Raw genomic sequence first — 15,613 nt, forward strand, 5'->3', positions numbered from 1 at the left:
TCTAAGAAAACCAAGTACAAGAGACACTGGCATCATCTGCATTTCAGTGGCATGGCTTCAGTATAAAGAAATCTATCTTCTTCTCCCTCTTTTTTTTGTCCCCCACAAAAACAGTAACAGAGCTTTTTTTGGAAGTGTGGGGTTCGGAGTGAAGGGTTATTTGGCATCTGCCATCAGCCTATGTTTTGCATACCAATAAAAAAAATTAATAAACTAATTTCAGGCATATATGACACAGTTCATGTGGAAGGCCCATTGTTAGGAGAGGAATAGTGTATTCTTATCAGTGGCTTTAAACAGCTATTCATCATTTCTAAAGGGCAATTATTTGGAATCTATTAAACTGGAATTCATAATACTCCTGCATACTGAATTTTAAATAGAAATCTGTATTTAGATGAAGGAATACATTAGTATAAGTCATTAGAGCACTGAAAATCCATGACTTGCTCATTTTTCACTCACTTGTTTTTTTGGTTTTTGCAGATAATATAAAGTGCCAAGGATGTGAGCATTTAAATAAAACAAAAACAAAAATCTGTGCCCTTGCATGTGAATACAGTTATAGCTAATTTATTCCCTTCTTTTTTTATCAGACTATTTCAGTTATTACTAATTATTGCTGAGAAAATAAACCATCCACAATGACCACCTCAAAAATCAAAGACACAGACAGATGCATCTGTATTCAGATATTAGGATGAGCAGAAACAAAAATATCTAGCTATCTCCAATGTTTGCTTAAGGGAACCTAAAAGACAGCAAATGATAGATATGTAGTGATTCCTTGTTAGATTTTGTAAAATATACTTGTAATTCTAATGTTTTTGGTTATTCGGTATTATTTATTAGAGGAATCAGCTATCAATGGACAAAAATAATCAAGCAAAAAAAAAATATCCATAGTACAGAATGAGGAGGGGGCAGATGGGTGCGGAAGTGTTGACCAACTCAGTAAGTTCTAATAAATCTTTTAGCAGGAGGCCCACAACCAAATAGAAGCAAGCAATAATCCAAGCTCTATGAAAAATAAACAAACAAACTAAATAGCATTGTCACATGCTGCTCATGTTTTGGCAGTAAATCTGGTTTAAGAAAAGGCACAGCACGTGGATAACTTGCAATCTGGTTTGGAACTTTGTGAACACAGACCATTCCAGCACACACTGTTAAACATCATTTTGATTTACACACACACGCACACACACACACAAAAGCAAAGACTAAATAAGCTGAAGATGATTTATAGTAAACAATTAACCAATAGCCATGAGAACACAAGCTCTCTAGCTGCTGCTGTTCAGGATCCTGGTACCCATTAATACATAGCCACACTAAAAATAACTGCACTGAAGTAATGGCTGTGCCTTGGTTTTGCAACCACGCTGCTTCTTTACATCTGCACTCATGAATCTTTGTTTGTTTCCTTATTTCAACTGAAAAAAACTACACACACACATTATGTATCTATAAACTAACATGGCTCCTGTGTGGTTGCACAAGAAGGAAAAAGAGAGCCCAGATACTTCCCCCTACCTAATGTTAGAAAATTCTTACAGCCATTTAACTGTGCTAGGTACAGTACACATCATGAACTCCTTTAAGAATAGCCCTTCTGTGGGCCCTGTACACAGGGGTGAATTTCACCTTATCAGAAAACCTTGGTGCAGGGGATATTCTAGGTTAAAACTGATCAGAGATTTGACACTCCAAGAGAGCTGTGTGGTTATTTTTGGAAAGCTTTGTCATTCTCTCTTTTGGGGGTACATATTTATTATGGGTTTATGCATGTGTAGTTTGGGGATTTCAGATTGCTTAGCAAGAACACATTTTAATAATTAACAGTCTCTCCCCCAACCCCCTACCCCCATCACATTTCAACATTTTTAGCTTCATTCTTCTTCATACTGGAAACTAAAAGGTCGGGGCCCAGAGAGTAAAAAAATCTAAACAAACAATAATAAAATTGTCTAGTGAACTTCAACTACAAAAATCAAGAACATGCGGATCTACTCATGAACATTCTGAAAGTAGTTTAAAAAGGATAGAGGAAATTATCTGCTAAGAATTATTTACCTGGCTGTAGTAAATGTTAAGGAGTGAATGGAACAGTTTCCAGTGGTCCAAGGGGATACAGAAAGAGCATGCATGCATTTTTCCTCCCATGCAGTTATTTTTAAGTTGGGTCACAGTATAAATTTATTCACAGTATTGTGATACTTATTTATATCATAGTCTAGACCTTTTTGGCTTCCTCTCCACGTCACCCAGTTTCCTAAACAAATCACTGACCACTGATCATATCACACAGAATACTCTAGTGAGGAGATGGTGGTGGATGGAAGGGCTGGACCCTAGCAACAGCAGCCCTGTGTTGAAGAGGCATCTCATTTCCCATAACAGTGGTCCAATAGTGACCTCATTAGAAAGAACAAAATCACTTATGGGAATGTAAAAATATCTCTGAAACCAGGGAAGGTAAGTTTTACAGTGCACTCCTTCAAGTTAAAACATAGCCAAATGGCTTGTCATGTGTGCCATGTTTTAGCTCTCCGATAACTTGAGTACTATCCTGGGAAAAGAGAAGTGAAACCCTTTCAATAGAAATTGTGGCACAATTAGTGAATGGTAACAGTAGCAGATACCATTGTAATGATAAATAGGAACATAAACTGGAATTAAAATACTTCCACTTCTAGACTTTTGTCATTGTACAGTTAAAATTAGCTGTTTTGCATAAGCTATATAGAAAGGGTAAAATAAATCTTACTGGAGTTTATGCTGTAGAACAGGGATCGGCAACCTTTGGCACGTGGCCCACCAGGGCGAGCCGGACCAGTTTGTTTACCTGCCGTGTCCACAGGTTCAGCCGATCGCGGCTCCCACTGGCCGCAGTTTGCCATCCAAGGCCAATGGAGGCTGTGGGAAGCGGCGCAGGCTGAGAGATGTGCAGGCCGCCACTTCCTGCAGCCCCATTGGCCTGGAGCGGCGAACTGCGGCCAGTGGGAGCTGCGATCAGCCAAACCTGTGGACGCGGCAGGTAAACAAACCATCCCAGCCTGCCAGGGGGCTTACCCTGCCGGGCTGCGTGCCAAAGGTTGATCATCCCTGCTGTAGAATATAGTTCAACATAAAGTTTTTTTCATGTTAGTGCAGGTGCAAAACTATTAATATTCTTTACCTTAGTTCTGGAGTGTACATATGGCATTTACTATTTGCAGGTGGAGATATGTACCCTGATAGCAGAGGTTGTGTCAGTAATTCCCTTGTAAACACCTGCTTTTGGAAGTTTATAATAACGTAGCCACATACATTTGCTCTTTGCTGGAACTTTCCATATTTTATCAGAAAATCTGAAGAGATAACAGAGATTCTGCTAATAAGAATGGCTGGTACACACAGATGTAATGGCTTGTATGTACGTGGATGTTGGAAAGACTACATCTACTGTCTGCTTTAGTGTTTAACCATTCACACTAGTGCCTAAGCTGGCTGAAGTGCTTCTTCTGATCAACTTATAGAAATCTATGTTTATAGAGTCAAAAGGCTTGAGGTCCTAGTCAACTCTCATTGAACTCAATGGTATTTTTTTTCATTGACTTCACTGGAAGGTGGATGAGTCTCTTGAGAGCTGCTGCACAAAGCGCCATCCAGTTCCTGTTGACACTCAGGGAATTATGCATGCTCAAAGACTTCTCAGGCTTGGAAATGAAAAATTCTAGGTTTTATTCCATATTGGCTGGCTGTAAGCAGTTAGATAACAGCCACACATTATTACAGCGTCCTGTATATGTTCATTCCCATAATCCCCTACATGCTTTGTAGTGACTTCAAAGAGAAAAGAATTGTTCTAACAGCAAGATACACTTCGTCCAAAAATCTCAGAAGTGGGCACTAATTTTGGATGTCCAGCTCAAGACACATAAATCTTTTCCAGGTGTGGCACCCATGATCAGTGAGCATATTGGACTATTAGGAGGTGAGTCTTTGCCTCCTGCAGGTGTACTATGTGTTCCCCTGCTTTGTACACACCAGCCAGCTATGAATGGTGGGATTTTACACCATTTGGAAACTGTAGTTTTCAGGCTTCTGGATATTTTATTCATTTTCTTCCTTTATAAGCTTGATTAGAGGGTTAAGAAAAGTGGATCACACTGAACCCGGGGAAGGAATTCAAAACTAAAAACACAGGAGCAGCTGTCTAGCCAGCTCTCCTATTCCAGGGAAAAGCCTCTCTCTTAGTCACAGAAAAACAACAAAATTTAAAACAACCCCCACTCCCCACCCCCAGTTTGGAGCTTCTTACCCAGAGCCCTGAGTTCAAGAACCACTTTCTTCTACTATCAGAGGGGTAGCCGTGTTAGTCTGAATCTGTAAAAAGCAATAAAGAGTCCTGTGGCACCTTATAGACTAACAGATGTATTGGAGCATAAGCTTTAGTGGGTGAATACCCACTTGCAGGCCCTGTAAGTTCTTTACAGGTGTGGCTGCTAGTACATCTCACTGTGTTGTTGGAGCTGAGAGTTGGGAAATCTCCTTCAGAAACAGCATTTAAACAACTGGAGTTGATATCTATACATATTATATACAGCAAAACAAAACAAAAGACAAACCTAACTAGGTTAAAAGAATGTTAAGCTTGCAAAGTCAAATACTGACAGTTAAGAAATGACAGTTAAGGTTGCATGTGCAACCTCAATTTGGTCTCTTGTGCATCTTCATGACATACTATTTTTACCTCAGGACTTCTGTCCCCGTCTGCTCCTGTCCTCTGCTCCTTTTCCCTTTTCTTAACCTGTTCTCCTCTCCAACTTCAACTACCTGAAGGAGGGTTCCAAAGAGGATGGAGCTTGGCTGTTCTCAGTGGTGGCAGATGACAGAAGAAGGAGCAATGGTCTCAAATTGCAGTGGGAGAGGTCTATGTTGGATATTAGGGAAAACTATTTCACTAGGAGGGTGGAGGAATCTCCATCCTTAGAGGTTTTTAAGACCTCTCTTGACAGCCCTGGCTGGAATGATTTAGTTGGGGTTGCTCCTGCCTTGAGCAGGGGATTGGACTAAATGACCTCCTGAGGTCTCTTCCAACCCCGATATTCTATGATTCTGTGATCTTCTCTCTGCTCTTGCTTGCCTACTTCTTACCCCTCTGCATTCAAGTCTGGATACTTCCTTCCTCCACCTTCTCACTGCCTGGATACAAGCAGGGGATGATGGAAAGCACAGGAGAGACAGCTTCCCTGCTCTCAGTTCCAATGTCGGCCCACAGGAGCCCCTGGCAACTAGGAGTAGCAATTGCAGAAAAATCCTGCTGAGCCTCTGATCCCTAAAGCACACTCACTGGGGTGGGCATGGAACTCTATGGGGGTGGAGGAATGTACTCAGTGTGGACAGAATCTTTAGAGAATTTTGCTGCCAAACTCTGACAAGTCTCCTAAGCATGGGCAAATGGTGATTTTCAGAGGCTTATAACTGCAACTTTTCAAATCACTGCTCAAAAGCATGGAGGCATGGGAGGTTCTCAGTTAAATGGCTGTAAGAATTTTCTAACATTAGCAAAACAACATGATCTCATTCTCAGAAATGGCTCAACTGTTTTTGCTGAAACTTCAGAAATAACTTCAGCCTGAAGCAGGCACCCGTTCTGGAAAATTTCACCACAAATGGTTAAAGTTATAAGTAATGGAAACAGGATCTTATAAAGGAAACTGTTAGGCAGCCTAAACTAAAGGGAGCCTTGCCAGCTTTGCATACAGTGAGGCCTCAGATTGTTAAACTAAATCCTCAATCCTACAAATGCTTGCTTGAATGCTTGATTTTATATGGGAGTTGTCCTGCTGAAGTGAATGGGACAACTCACAAATTAGGAACACGTGTAAGTGGGGTCTTGGTTCTTTTAAGGGCAGTCTTTTTAGCATCCATGGAAAGTGGCAGATTTCTCACACTAGAAAGTAAACTTCTCTGATTATCGATAGATCAGGTGCCTCAACCCTGAATGCTTTCCATGCCCACCGAAGGAGAACGAGACGAAGCTGTTTCTCAAGAGAATGAAGCAAAGCTTTTGGTTAGGCCAGCATTTTTCTAAACACATGCATGTATATGACAACACAAACTCCATTCTAATCTGTTCCACTACCATGGTATAGAAAAGTTCTCCGTTTTGTAATGGTTATGATTTTACACATATGAAAAAAAGTTTTAGCTGATAATTACAGATATTTTACAAAAATGAATGATATTGGAAGTAGGGAAAATAAGGTCCGGTGTTTCTTATCCTGTATATGATGTGAAGGCCCTGGCATCATACAAAGAGATACAATGAGTTGCCACTGAGAGGGAGACATCTGAAATTTGCATGAAGAGCTGTCTGCAAAACAAATGAAAAGGGACAGATAAAATCCCACATTATTAGCTAATATAGCATATGAATTTCAGTGTGCAGTGTGCACATTACAGATAGTCATGGTTTATTGTTGCAGTGAATTAATAACGTTGTCACAATGGATAACATCATATATGCCTCCTATCCAAATGATAGGAAAACAATTAGGGTTTCATAATAGCATGGTCATCCCATGGCTACTTTGGGATTAAAAAACCACAACAAGTTGAAATTCTTCAGTGGCGAGTGGCATAACCTCAGCCTACCACTGTAGGAGACAGCGCTCAAAGCAAAAGCCTGCATTCATGGCAGATTGTGTGTGAGTCCCAGTTTTTTTTTGTCCCCCTGACTGAACTTAGTTATGCTGAAGAGTGGATAGTGAAAGCAAGCTCCTAGTCTACTTGGTATTTTCAGTGTTACTTCTAGTCCTTCTTAGAAAGAACAAGGTCTTGGTTTGTTGATAAGCTAGCAGGGGAGGAGGGGGGCTGTTGTTAGGGGTGAGTCTAAGTAAGTCTAGAGGGAGTCTAAGTTGATGTACTATGCCATTGTCTGGCCTCCCTCAATGTATTCATTTCACCAGTTCCATAGACTTAAATTAACTTAAATTTAAATTTGCTTAGATTCACACCTGCTTACTACTATGAAGCTCCTTCATACACACTTCTGAATTTGGTCCACTGAATCTGAGTCTATGTTAACTTACAACTTCGTTCACCTCGTTGGTGTGTAACTTATACTCCTTTAAGCTCTTACATTAGTGAGTCAGTGTTAGTAAGTCCAAGGGTGTCTGAGCATAAGGTCTTCTGAGTAAATGAAAGGATATTTAATTAATGCCATTTTATCATCACCTCTGAATTGGATACGTCGGTATTGCACAGGATGTCTTACAGTATGTGTATTGTTTAATTTCAAAAGTAGATAAACTGTATTCTTTTCCCTTGTGAACTATGAGAGTTATGCACTTCCCATTGTCTTGTTTCTTTGTGGAAAAACCCAGGTTTCTATTCATAATTCCTATGAATATCTTAACTATATTGCATTTACAAAACTACTGGTGGATATAACTGTATCTGCAATACTGAATTTAAGACTATTCCCCATAGAAATCATTTTCCTTCATTGCACCATACAAATAAGAAATGCATCAAACACCTTTACTATTAAGGGTGCTTGCTGTCTCCAGGGACACATTTTTTGATTAACAATTTCCAAACTTTGTCAAGGATTGCACATTCCCTTTGGTATTCCTTATTAAATTATTCATTGCTTTGCTTTCCAGCATACTTAGAATATTTCACTGATGTTTGAGGCAGCTCATATTCATATGAAGATATATGACCAATATAGATGGTCAAAAATGTAAACACATTCTGTAAATCAATCCCATGTAGTCCCTATGGATAGAATAAAATCTGTGGATTTTTTAATCTGAGTTTGTCTTTTGTGCCCAGCATGCAAGACCTCCTGTGTACAGTGTGAAATGAAATACTTGTGTTATAGCTGACTTCTTATGAAAAATTAATGAAAACATCAAGCAATATACTCCACTTTATGCTTTTTTTAAAGATTTTGCACAGAAAGCAAATTGGACTGTCCATGAGCACGGTAGGGTTCGGAACAACACCCAGGTGTAATGTTTCAAGGATAGGCAGTCCCTCCATAGTACTGATAGATTTTTATTATTTTTACGTAATCCTACTTTGTCTTTTGGTAGTAAACTATTTGATTTGCAGCAATTTGTTTTTTAATGGAAATAGCGAGAATCAATAATGCTCTTCCCAAAGAAGCCAACTAAGTATGCATATTGCAGTGTATTCACCTAAACAAATAAAAGAAGGTGAACAGCTGCAGGCTTTCTTTTTGCCTTTCAGTGAGACTGTTACTAGCATACTCTTATTTTCCCTACTTGTCTGAGAAGCATGACTAAATATCTTTGCTATTATTTATTATTTGTAATATAGTGGTGCATAGAGACTCTAATCAAGGCTTCGGGTGCTAGTTGCTGTACATACATATCATAAAAACAAAGGCAATCCTAGCCCCAAATATCTTAGCCTTTAATATTTTTCTTTATACTATATATAAATTAAAATACATAAAATCTCCCGTAGCATGGGGTGTTTGAAAGTCACAGGTGTTATTGCAGGATTTCCTGTACTACCTATAAAGACCATCATAAATACCACAGTAAAATTCATTAAGGAAAAGGCAACATTTTTAAGATTGTAATGCCAACCACTGTGCAGTAGGTCAGATTCAGGCCACATTTCCACCAGCTTCTGCAGATGAAGGGGGCCAAAGTGGAAAGTCAGCCTGATGGGAGCACTGGACATTGTGGCAGTGGAAAGCTGTTGTAATCTCATATCCCTTTGGGAGCATCACAGTGCAAAATATGAGTGCTAATAGCTAGCAGTGTACATGTGTGGAGCATTGGGCCAGGAGATATGCTGAGCCAGCCCTGTTGCAGCCTCCACCAGGTAGACTTTTGTGGAGTCTTAGTCAAATTTTCAATCTGCCCACACTTATCAATGCCGACAGTGGACCTTTTTTGCAGTGAATGCCTCCTTTGGTGAATCTGACCCAGTCTGATAAGCATTTATTATTATAGGGAGGGCTGGTAGTGCTGCCTATATTTAAGGTTACCTAACACTTCCCATTTTAAGACCCTGTTTTCATTGGTTATAACTATGCCAAAATGTAATTTTGGGAAGAACTTTTCAATGCTAGGTGTCTGCCTCAGGCTGCATTATTATTAATTATGCTTATTATGTTTGAAAGTTTCAGCTAAAATGGTCCAGGTATTTCTGAGAAGAAGGGAATACATTGTTCTACCTATGTTAAAAAAAATCTTACAATCATTTCACTGAGAGGTTCTCACACTTCCAGGCTTCAGAACAGGAATTTGAAATTTGGCAAGAGGGACACCCTGGTATCAGGGATATGCCTTTTGCAATCCCTGTGAAAAATTGCCCAAATTTGGCCAATTTATGAGCCTCTAAAAAATCTCAATCTGCACATGCTCAGTAAAGACTTGTTAGAGATTGGCTATTAGATTCTAGGAAGATGCCATCTGTACTGAGCATGCTCCAGCCCCTCACCTCTTCTGCGTACTGAATGGACTGTACATGTGCCATCACCAGAGAGTGACTGAGTGTGCTCTAGCCCAGGAATGCAGGGGCTGAGCTAGACTTTCCTTGCAATTTCTCTTTCTGCCTGCTGTGATATTGGACATGGGAACTGAGAGCAGGGAGACTGTCTCTCCTCATGTCTCAGTGGTCCCCCTGATGGTGCCCAGGAAGCAAGGAGAAGAAGGAGGAAATTGCTTGACTGGAATGGAGAGGAGAGGAGGGGGGAGGGGGAAGGGCCTGGATGGAAGTGAGGCGGGGAATAGAAACAAGGAAAGGGCAGAGGTGAATAGGAGCAGAGGGAGAGGAGGGGGCAGGAGTGAGGAAGTGGGGGGACTAGAAGCAAGGGTTGAGAAAGAATGATAGGAGCAGAGAAGTCAGGAGACCATGTAATTAAAAAACGTGTCATAATTCATATGTATATGGGGGCTGAATTAAGGCTGCACAGACCGCCTTCATTCTGACATTTTCTAACTGTCTAGAGTTTGACGTTGTAACCCTATGCTTCTTTTAATATAGTTATTGTATGAAATATACTGTATGAAATCAGTGTTAGCCAGTAACGTCAGGTCTAGCTCCCAAGTATAGGGGAAAAAATGCACCCACAGAACTCAATTCAGAAGTCAAAATTCAATGGTTCAGTAAATGTAGACACTAGTCTAGGATTCTTAGGTACTATGAAGATTGGTGCCTAGATAGATAAACAAGAGAGACAGAGATGACAGATTATAGAGAAAGAAAATAAGTTTTCTGGTTCGCTGAAGCAAAGAACAAATCCTTTCTCTGACTTACTCCCTCTTTCTGAGCCAGTCATAATGCGGCTTTTCAATAAAGCACAATGGACTATAATACACGGGTCTTCTTTTGGCTTGCCAGGGAGAGTAGACCTCATTTATTTTATTTTACAAATCATTTGATATAATCATAATATCATCAATGGAATTGAACTTTTATGACTCAAAAATAGTCTCCTGCTTTGAAAATAAATGTCTTAGCCTCCGCATTTATCTTTCAGCAGGTGACTATTATCCAGTCACAATGTTCAATTTCATTGACATTATCTCCTAAATTGAATCATAAATGTGAGCGAGATCTGTAACATAATATGCAGACTTGGGTGTTGCTATGAATGAGGTGGAATTTCAGCTCCTGTCCTTTGGAGTCTGTTTTGTTTAAAAAAATGAGTGGATCATTTCCAAATGAACCCCTCCATCTTCCTTTAAAAGATGCCAAGCACAGTGTGCTGTCTGCAGTCAATTGAACCTCTATGTCCCATGGAAACTCAATCCCTCTCCCCTTGTGCACGTGAAAGCTATGCAACCGATTCCCAAAATGACATGCTATCCCTACCCTGTCCAAACCTGAAACAGTGCACATATAATTTAAAAGGAAAAGAAAACTATAAATATTTTCCAAAGCTAGAATCAAGAAGTCAATGCTGACTTGATTTAAATGCTGCCCATGTCGATGGAATGCTACTGCAGTCTTTACTCTGTTCACCAATATCTAGTAAATATGCACTACCACGCCATGTGCCACACCTTCCTCCCCCATCCTAATATTGTTATCTGAGAAGGAATCCAAATGCCTGTTACTTGCCTTTGCCTTGGGTAACTATAAAAGGCCTTTGCTACCAAAGGGTGAAGACTGAAAACAAAACCTGGAAGGTTGGTTGTTTTTTGTAAAGGTAGTTCCCAAAACTGTTCCTTGTAAAATGCTGTCAGATCACCACTCCAAACTATAGAACATTGGCAAATACTAAGGACATCAAGCATGGAGGTGTCACAAGACCTGAAATGAATCTGTAACATTTTGATTTTAAAAGCTCAAGGAGAGAACACTGCTTTCAGCTCTGATATGCTGATGTCCCTACAGGTCCCAAACTGCTAGGAACCCCAGTGGGAATTTGGCACATGCAAAGCGAGAAGAACATCAGAGCTAAGATCCGCCATGACTACTGGATAGCAAATTTTTCCAGTATATTATTAAGGTTTGTTTATCCTGTAATGCCCTTTGGCTATTTCCTCCACATCTGGATTTTTGGTGCCATTTGTCCTGCTAACTCTGTTAGTAGTTTGTATCTGTAGGGGCTGGTGCACACTAAGCCCCCAGTTCGAACTAAGATATGCAACTTCAGCTACGTGAATAACGTAGCTGAAGTCGAAGTATCTTAGTTCAAACTTAAAGGTTCTTACCGCGGGTCCACACGCGGCAGGCAGGCTCCCCCGTCGACTCCACCTACTCCTTTCACGGAGCAGGATTACCGGTGTCGACGGTGAGCACTTCCGGGATCAATTTATCGCGTCTAGACAAGACGCGATAAATGGATCCCAGAAGATCGACTGCTTGCCACCGAACCAGCGGGTAAGTATAGACGTACCCTAGGAGTCAGAGGTTTTTTTTCTTTTCAGCATCTTTTTATTTATTTATTTATTTTGTGTGTATCAGAACATCAGCATACTCCTTTTCCTAGCTTACATTTTAATAAACATGTTCCAGTACTGTAGCTTGATAATAAAATACAGGAGGGCCCTTAAAATATTTCAGCCTTAGAACCATAAATAGGAAAGCCACATTGCAAATTCTGAGTTAAGCTTATCTATTTGTATGCCTGAATGCTGCAAGACAATTTGAGACAGACTATGACCCAAGATTCACATGCGTAAGGAATCCTCTGTGTGCAGATTTTACCACTCGTGAATGGGGGGGGGAAAGAGGGGTGGATTAGCTGCCTTCGTGGCACTATTCCGAGATCCCTACAGAGGGATTTCTACAGCACCAGGATTTGGGCACACTCTAGATTTATGGTAGCTGTGTACATTTCAGCACTGGCTCATGACTATAAAAATATTTTACAGTAGAGGGAGGTGCTGCTATGATATATATAAAATCATATACATATAAAATCATATGTTGAAAATTAAAGATAATTCCTTGGGAGAGGTTGGGGGGAGGGGAGGGAACTGTAGAAACCTCCTAGTCTGAGCATAAAGAATTACTCTATGCCAAAATGGCAAATAAAGCGATATATTTTCAACAGACGTTAACTTCCAGATGGATTAGGAAGTCTGCTAATTGACATATATAAGTTTATAAAAGATAAATAAATGCCTCATTTATAGGGCACACAGGACTGTGCTGTTTTTGCCCAGCAAGGCCAAGCCCACTATTGCTAAGAATCCTGTCAGATTAAATCAACCTGCAAGTATATAAATGTGGCATATCTTGTTACCATTGGTATAGTGTACCATTGTAGTCACTATCTCGAAGCTCTTTCATTATGAGGAGCATCAGTGTTTAATTATATCCTTTTATGAGGCTTCATTTGTAGGCATCTCCCCTTTTCAGACTGGGTGGGCTTTGCCAAGTAAACTAAGTCATTATATCTGAGAATGTCCTCAGTAATGCTGAACATTAAGCCTCTGTGCACAGTGCTCCTGAACTGAGCACCACATTGATTCAAATCTCCTTTTTGCTTTCTCAGAGATAAATTGACAGATGCATATTCCCGCACTCACACATTCCCCCTTAATGGAAGCAAAGAACTGGGGGAAAGGGCAGGCCAGCACAATACACGTTGTATGCTACCAAACATAGAGCTTTGCCTGGGTTATGCAACAAGGCTGTTTCTATAGTGGAATTCACCCCTGGAAAGGCCCTCAGCCACTCTTAAGCCACACGTAAAGCTTGGGTTAAGGGGCAACTTCAACCCTCCCCTCCGCCAGCATAGAAAGCTCTCCTAAAACAAATGTGGAACAAATGTGGTTCTCCTTTGCAAGAGGAAATAAGATTTTTGGGTACGTATGGTGATGGGGATGGCAGAGGGCCCAGCTCTGCAGTAGCTCCTGTGTGCCAATGTGATGGCCGCCATTTCCACAGACATGATGGCTGAACCCCAGAACTCTAGAATTAAGAACATGAGTCTCTACAACTTGAGCTAAAGAATGATGCTGTCCAGCTGAGAGCTGTAACAGGCTCATGTCATCTGGGGACTGCCCACAGAAAGAGAGAGAAGTAACCAGTGAATTATGCCCAAATGAATGGGGTCAGAAAGGAGGTGACTTGGGGGGCAAGGTAGGGGCTGGGTTATGAACAAACTACTTGCACTGTTGTGGGGCATTGGATTTGAGACTATGGTCTTAAATGGTGATTAAGACTGCGCTTGAGGTCTCTGCACAGGATGAATTACATTCAGAAAGAAAAACAGGGATTGACATTTTTCATGTTTATCTTGTCCCGGTCTTTAGAAGTGCCTTTTCCAGCACAATGCTGTACGGAACATACTAGAAAACAGATAAGGAATAATCCATATTGGTCTTTTTATTACAAATTAGGATATGCCCAGTTTGCATTATCTTCAAGTTCAGTAGAGGTAAAGTGACCAATATGCCCACAGGGGGTTGAAAAAGAAGTAGAATAACCTAGTTGTAGATACATATTTCTAGCACTGCTTAGCAAGACAAACTGCACCAAAAATCCAGATATAGTTTACAAGGTCTGAAAAGTAAGATAAGCTGTTGTTATAATATTTAACAACTCCTCAATATTAAAGAAGCTTTGTTCCTATTTAGATTGTTTGCATAGAGTCTGGCCTAATGCTGAGGGTTTTGAAGGTAACTAAAGACTTAATTCTGAAAACTCATATGTGGGTATGGGGTTCCTCCTGCTCAGAGCTCGTTGTAGGTTTGGGGTCTATGTTATCACATAGATATACATATTTGACCCAATCCTGTTCAAACTGAAATAAATGGAGAACAGGAGTAGGTCTACTGTAAAAGATAAACATTTAATGCCTCTGCCCCACCACAAAGTCTGAAATAAAAAATGAAAACTATGAATACAGAGATACCAAATCTGTATGACATATATATGTAGGGGGAGGTGCTGCTATTATATAATTATTTTTAAACATTCTATAGTGTCTTCTTTGAATACAGGTCACTGTGACAGTCCATGACAGTATGAATGATGACTGAAATACTCCTATCAATACATCTTGTGTTGTTTTAGTTATTAAATAATAATAATAAAAAAACTACTATCCCACATATGCGATGAATGTTTTTGTAAAGAAAGCATTCACAAGCCAGACTCCATACCATGACTTCAAATTACACCATATGTTCAATTATAGAATAAGAAACTTTTGGGATAAATGAGACTCATAGATGGAAATCATGATTTCCAACTTGTGTTTCTTTTAAGGAACCCCCCAGGATAGTCCATACACCCATCATGCAACTCACTGGACACCTACGATACTGTACCATAAATTAATGCTTCCTCATAAAGGTCCTCTGTTTTGCGAACAAGGGCTTAGTATGTGGAATGACAGCTTGATTTTCCATTTTGACATTTGTTAAAAATGAGCTACGACATAATCAGGCATAGGAACTTTGTGTGTATTGTGTGGAAACCATTTGAGCTCCCAGCCTTCAGCTCACACCTTTTCCCAAGACCCAGACTGAAAAGGGCTACAATGGCGGTGGGAATGGGTGGTGCTGTTAGGATTTCAAAGTAATGGACCTGATCAACCTTTCACCCAGTTCACACACAAAAATGTCATCATATTTTCTTTTTTTTAACAAAGAATAACAATTTTTTAAAAACCCATAAGGGGTGACAGGCAAGAGGGTTAAATAAATCAATACAAATATAGGTTGTACATTAGTTTATTTATCATGCCTCACTATTAAATCATACATCATCCTAGTTATTAGGGACTTTTTTATACCATTTTAGGGCCTGATGCAAAGTCCACTAAATTCACTAACTTCAGTGGGTTTGACTCAGGCCCTTAGATTCCAGTTCCAAACAGCATTTTTCTTAAGCACATGCATAAATCCATCCGTAATCAGGAAAGCACCAAGCATATGCTTAACTGCTCTTTCTGAATCAGGATGCTTTCCTGAATTGGCGCTTAGTAGCAACCTATCACAGGGGTTCAATGCTTCAGCCCTTACTCACCTAAGTAAAAATAGTGTAAAATGTAATCAGAGGAATAAGAATACACAGCTAATAGGCAGGCCACAAACGACCATTTTAATTATCCACTCTTTTGTTCTAGCCTGTTCTTAGGTATCTGTAATGGTGGAATTGCATCTAAATT

Source organism: Malaclemys terrapin, chromosome 2, assembly GCF_027887155.1.
Source record: "Malaclemys terrapin pileata isolate rMalTer1 chromosome 2, rMalTer1.hap1, whole genome shotgun sequence".
NCBI classification, from domain to species: Eukaryota; Metazoa; Chordata; order Testudines; family Emydidae; genus Malaclemys; species Malaclemys terrapin.